The following is a 6,885-nucleotide window of genomic DNA, read 5'->3' on the forward strand; positions in this document are numbered from 1 at the left end:
CTCACTTCAAAATAACAAACAAGGAAACAAACAACAACAGAAATAAACAAGAAATAAATAACAACAAAACCTTGATTGTACATTGTATATGCTATGTTGATTTCCAGGCAAAGTATTGTAACACAATTCCTTAAATAACTGAAAACTATTGTCCAAGCTTCAGATTGCCTACCCTGATGCAGATGGCAATTTCTTAAAACAGTTTTAGTACTGACCTATACAACTTAGCATCAAATGGGGAGGCACAGAACCTGAGAGATTTTTTATCCTTCTAGTCAGATAGTGAACTATATGCTAAATTGCCATCCCACATGCTAATGGGAGCTGATTGCGGCATAACTGAGAAACTACTAAGAAGATGCAAATATTTTAAAAGCATACAGAACTTAAACAAAATTCTATAAGGAGACCCTCTGAAATATAAAGCACTGGCTCCAAGCAGTGGAGAGCTGGCAAATAGCAGTAGCAGGAAAAATATGTTTTTGTCCTCAATGGTAATCATGAGTCCCTCTGTTTCTCTCTCTCTCTCTCCCCCCCCTCTCTCCCTCTTTCAGATCTTTAGAAAACAAAGAGAGAAAAGGAATTTGAAAATGTTAGTCTCCACCTTCACTATTCACCCATACACAAATAAAATTATTATTTCCATTCATTTTAGAATTTGTGAGAAGCTCTGTGTTAATGTTATATAAGATTTTTTTTTAATTGTGTGCTTGCTTCCACAGCACATATACTAAAATTGGAATGATAGAGAGAAGATCAGCAGGGCCCCTGTGCAAGGATGATGCACAAATTCATGAAGAGTTCCATTTTTTTGGTACATAAGTCAAAAGAGTTTAAAATGGCCAAAGTTAAAACAATTTGAGCAAAAAAAATGGTATTAATGATATTATCTCACAATCCATAACAAATATTCCACCACGATGTGGTGTGTTGGTGAAGGGGTGTTGTATGGGAATTTTACACATGTGCATGATTGTTTTGTAAGTTCAAAACCTCTGTAATAAAAATACATTTTTAAAAAATAATAAGATGCATCTTTAAAAAAAGGCAATTAAAAATTTTCATTTTCAAAAAAAATAATGATAGAGTGGGTTGGGGAAAAAATAAACCAAATGTAAGATGGAAAACTTGTATTGTAATAGGTATACATTTGAATTTTTATATTTAAAACTATCTTTTTAATAGCTTATGATGAATTGGAAAATATTAGTAAAATATTAACTAATACTTTTCCTGGTATTTTTTTCCATCTACTTTTGACTTTTCCCATCCTACATAGTTTGTACATGCTCATTTCCTCAATAGAAAGAAATGGTAGTTAAGAAAAAGGAAAGGCTCTGGGAGACAAAGAACAGGTGCTCTGGCCCTCAGAGAGCCCTGGGAAAGAACCAACAACATAGACAAGTTTGTGGAAACTGAAAACACAGAATTTCTGGAGTGAAATTCTAAGGAAGTAGCAAATCTCCAGGGAGTGATTAAATAACTATTTTGCGTGGACAGGTAGAACTAGAACTGTAGACTGCCTCCCTGAAGAAAGAAATCTATACTGTTAGGACAAAGAGAGAGAAGAGCTATTGCCATGCCTACAAGGATGACATGCCAATAGCTGAGACCACTAGACCTCAAATAGTGTTTCAGAGACAAAAACAAAATTGTCATATTTCTTTTATATCTAATTTTTGCAGACTGTGATTTCTATCCAGCTAATTTGAAAAGTAACCAACACTTTAAAATATCAACAGACATTCATATGGCATTTCTGGGCTTAGCAGAGGAGTTAAAAATATCACTTGGAATCTCATTGATTGAGTTCAAATCCCAGCTCCACTACTTATTAGCTGAGCAAATCTTACCTCTCTGTGCTTCCATTACTTGATTTAATAAAAATAGCATCTACTTCCTAAAGTTGTTATAATGGTTAAATGAGTCAATATCTTATTTGTTATACCTAAGTACAATGTACTAGGTTAGTGCTGAAAAAGTGAAACCAGAAATAAAATATTAAAAAGGTACATCTCAAAAGAAGAAATTTAGCCACTATAATCAAAGGTGAAATAACTTCTGCATCAAACATTATGCAGATCAGGGCAGGTGAGTGGATGAATCAAATTCTAACACTATTCCATTTTAAACCACAATCCTTTTTAGAAGCTTTCAATCCCTTATTGTCATTACAATTTTATCAGATCACAGCACCAGAATGAATCAGGAGTTCACCTTGAACAAAAATAATTTAGAGAAATTTTATTATTTATTTTTTGTTATAAAGCATTCTGTAATCATGGGAATTTTAGGAAATAAAAGGTTTAGAGAAGTAAAACATTTAAACACAATAAAATCATCCATAAATAACTACTGGCAACAATTTGATAACCCTTAACATATACTTTTTAAAATTATGATATGTTCATATATGTATATCACCATACCCATATGATATGTCCATATATGTATATCACCATAAGCATATGTACATATATACTCATACTGTTCTTTTCCATTTGACAATAGCTTATGAATTTATATAGGCAAAAACCTTTGTCTGAATTTTATCCAATTAAAATACATTTTCAGAAGTAGAAATAGCCATACTGTATGAAATTTTTAAAAATTCTATCTCAACTTTGGATAGTGACAAATTATTTTCTTGACTTTGCCTTTTCACAATCAGTACACAAACAGTTCTCATCTAGACACATGGTTTAAATGTCCTTCTCCCCACCTCTAAAATAATACTGGGTATTGGGTGATTTTTTTTCCTTTATATTAAATTTATTTTATCAAATACGTCAAAGTGACAAAACCTCAACTACTTGCCTGATGCGCATTTGTAGTACTACATAAAGTAGTATGAGCCTGACACCTGCTGGCTTACAATGAAGTTGCACAAATGAATAAGCAATTGTTATCTTTTAGAAACATATTTCAATTTTAGTTTAGGAAACAAGGGGAATCGGAGTCTCCATCTCTTTTGTGAGGTAAAATCATTAGAGATCTCTTTTTTTTTAGATGTTTAGGCCTTGGTTTACTCTTAAAAGAATAAATTTTTAAACTTTTCATATTTTTTGTTCATCCATCGTTAACAAATGAACCATATCAATGTAACATGCTAGTAAAAGCAGAGAAACTGTTGAAGTGAAAAGAAGGGAGGAGGGGGCAAATGGCAACTCTCTGTGCTTCCTGTAAAAGCTTTTGGTAAATCTGAAACAGCTCTAAAAATTAAAGTCTATTTTTTAAAATAACCACCAAAAAAAATTAATTGATGGGTATACATTTTAAACAGAAGTTCTAAGAAAAAGATTTAAACCATAGATTACTTAAATTTTATTTTTAAAAACTATCATAGGACAATTTTTAAACCTGGAGATAATGATTAGCTTTTATTCTTTGGATAAGTATGAAGAGATAATAATGTAAATACAGTTTAAAAACTGCAAAATTCTATATATATTCTTCAGGGTTATCAGGGAGGAAAACAAAAAAGTATACATATTTAGCTAACCTTAGTTTAATAAACTAAGTTATTTGTTTCAAAATAACAATTAAATAACTGTTGCAAACCTAAAACTAAAGTGTTTTTTTGTTGTTGCTATATATTTTTTTGAGGTACCAGGCCAGCAGATGGAATCCAGGACCTGGTCTATGGGAAGCTGGCGCTCAACCACTGAGCCATATCGTCTTCCTTGAGTTGGTTTTTCATTTATTTGCTCATTGTTTGTTTGGGTTTTTTTCCTTTGGTTGTTTTTAGGAGGCACTGGTAACTGAACCCAAGACCTCCCATGTGGGAAGCAGCCACTCAATGCTTGAGCCGCATCTGGTCCCATGAGTCTCAAGTATTTTTATTGTTGAAGTAGTAAATATTCTATCAACTAAAACCTCAGAGGCAAGCATAGTAGATTAATTCCACTCATTTTCGTGATTTATTAGGTTTATATGTATATAAATATATGAACCCTATTTAGTTACCTTAGATGGACAAAGTTAGAGAAGAGATATTTTCTACATCCAACTTATTTGACTCCAGCATAATTCTTGCTTTCCAGAATTTCATACCTAGTTGTATAAGATAAATTTGAACATTTCAACCTGTATTTTTCCAGTGATAATTATTAGCTCTATTAATTTGTTACACAAAGACATTGGTATAATTGGGCTAAAAAAATCCCCTTTTGGGGCAGAAAATGAGAATTGAACAATGATTTCAACACTGTAAACTGAATGTTCCATAGATTCCCATAATGTTACTGTTTGGCAAATCACTAACCATAAAATGTATTCAATGTATCTTCAAAGAAAAGACAATTTTTAAAAATGATGGTGGTGGGGGGTGGGGAGAGGGGTATATGGGAATCTCTTATTTTTTTAATGTAATGTTTTGTGTGATCCATTAACTTTTTAAAAAGATAATTTAAAAATAAATAAATAAATAAACACACACACAAAACATATTCAGGGATTTAAGGGATATAAATGTAGTTGATATATTTGAAAAATATCTTATTGTTCCCCATCATTATCTTTGAAAGTAGATATTTTCACTCCTAGAACACAACTTATAAACACCTGTTTGGATATTCCATTCGGTTTATTGAATTTTCTTTTTTAATGATGCATTACAAACATAATACAGAATGACTAAAAAGTGAAGTCTAACTTCAAATGATTACCTATCTAACTGCATCAGAAAAATGGTTAGCTCTTAGTCATTACACGAAATACACATAACACCTAAGGCTGTTTTTTCAGTTTTGAGGACTTTCTAGTTGGAAAATACATGTGAAACGCACTAAGATATTGCCAGGATTACCCACCAAGTGCTTTTGACGTTACATAAATAAGAGAAAAACACCTTAGTTCTACCATTCAGATTCAAGAATCATGAAATGAAAGGGCTGAAAAGACACGATGATTCTGTGTCTAGAATTTGTCAAATTCTTTGTTTCCCAATGAAATGATTCGTTTTAAAACTATGCATATTCTCTAGTGCAGTCTTCCATTTTTAAATATGCGTGCTCTCCTGGCTAGGTGCTTTTTAGAATTGGGCAGGAACAGCTTTTTCCCCATTATCACCTGGCAAAGAAGTTAAACCAAATTACTAACCCTTCTGCCAGCTAGGCTGCCCTCCTCTGGTCAATGTAAGAAATACAGCTTCAGGTCACTATTTTACAAGAAGCTACCACGAGTGCTAGATTAGATATAGATGATATTGATTTCGATATAGATGTATAATAAAAAGCATATCCACACCCCAGACAAACTGAATTTCCCAGAATAAGGAGAAAAAAGGACACTTTAGTAAATGAACTTTTACAGGGAAAAAAATCAGTGGCGTGCTGTGGCAGTTTGAGATTATTAATCCCAAAAAGGGAGATTATGTTTGTAAATTTATCTGTTCCTCTGGGTGTGGTACTCTTTGATTGTATTAGATTCAGATGAGTTGTCTTTGATTAAATTATGTTAATTTAGGACTTTGATTTGACCACGACAGTAGGGTGTAACTTGGTTGAGTCCCTGCCCCCTTTGTGGGCTCATATAAAGGGACACTCACTCAAGATGACACACGGAACAGGAGAGAACGTGGTCACTTCAGTCCTGCCAAGTGACAGAAAGGAGACGACTCAAACAGCTAAAGCCCCAGGAAGAGAAATTAGCCATTTGCCTGATAATTCACAATGAAGAGAACAGAACAGCTGAGCAGCTGATAAGGCCTGGAAAGAAAGGAGCCCTATGCCAGACTGATGTGGAAAGCCCTGAAACACAAGCCCTATGGCAGCCCACAGCTGAGAGCTGAAGAAGCGGGGCCCACGGAGACTTACCAGGAAGAAGGAAGGAGAGACCAGGTGCCGCTGTACTTCAACACATGGCAACAGACTTTGGTGAGAAAGCAGCCTTGAGCTGGACTCTTTAGGACCTTCTAACTGTAAGCTTTACCCCCAAATAAATACCCTTTATAAAAGTCAACAGGTTTCTGGTATTTTGCCTCAGCTCCCCTTTGGCTGACTAAGACAAGTGCTAATTCCACAAGTAAACAATTTCATTTTGAGAAACTTTATACAGTCTCTTTTTTGATATTTTAGAGGCAGATCTGGATTATGGGTAGTAATGATTTGTGTATTCATGCAGGTTACATTTTTTGTGAGTTTACTCTATATCTCTGGGTGTTTCTTCTGCATAAACACAGATCATAGTCAATACATGCTGAGTACAGCACATCCTTAAATCTTACCTCACAAATTGTTTTTCTCTGTGGTTCATGCCCTTGTCTGAGATTTGCAGTAATGTAGGACAGGTTCACCATCACTGTCAAAACAGAGCATTCTGACTTCCTCATCTGAGGAGGGGCAAAGGGACTAATTCACATAAATAAACAACTGTTCTGAGGCCACAAGTTGAAGGAACTTTTTGAAGACCTCAATGAGTCCTTGGATGTTTCTGGTACGCTCTACAACCCACTTCCTCGTTTTCATGAAGGGGTGTTTCCCGCAGCCATTAGCAAAACGTCTATTTTTTCTTTGGAGTTGCCGGCAAGCCTCTGTCTCCTGGAGACTGCAGTAGAAGAAGGGGGCTCCAGAGTAGATGTTTCTGGGAGAACCCGTAAGTGCTTTGCCTCCAACAGCAGCTGAGGTAGGGAACTGCAGAGACGATGGCGAGTCTTCTATCATCTTGTTCCATGGGGGTTCCATATGATAATATTGTAGACTAAGTGCAAATAAAAATGTCCTCACAATTTTTCTTGTAAAGAACTATAAAGATAGTACCAAAATAATTTTTTAAAAACATTGAATAAAACTTAGGGAAATACTGCCAACCCTTGCAAAGAAAAATTAAATTCCTGTTCAGGAATACTTATTGCCAGTTTCTATAATCTGTGCTTTGCTTTCTGGA

General features: G+C 34.5%; 1 non-coding gene and 1 pseudogene across 1 annotated transcript; one reads left to right on the plus strand and one right to left on the minus strand.

Moving 5' to 3' along the window:
• The first annotated feature begins 706 nt into the window (after positions 1-706).
• On the plus strand, positions 707-813 carry LOC111763607 (U6 spliceosomal RNA). Its single transcript, XR_002796447.1, has one exon. It is a non-coding gene; the product is annotated as a U6 spliceosomal RNA (small nuclear RNA).
• Positions 814-6,350: 5,537 nt separating this feature from the next.
• Positions 6,351-6,662, minus strand: LOC101423117 (ubiquitin-like protein ATG12 pseudogene; annotated as a pseudogene).
• Positions 6,663-6,885: the final 223 nt, after the last annotated feature.

Source organism: Dasypus novemcinctus, chromosome 2 (genome assembly GCF_030445035.2).
Source record: "Dasypus novemcinctus isolate mDasNov1 chromosome 2, mDasNov1.1.hap2, whole genome shotgun sequence".
Classification (NCBI taxonomy): domain Eukaryota; kingdom Metazoa; phylum Chordata; class Mammalia; order Cingulata; family Dasypodidae; genus Dasypus; species Dasypus novemcinctus.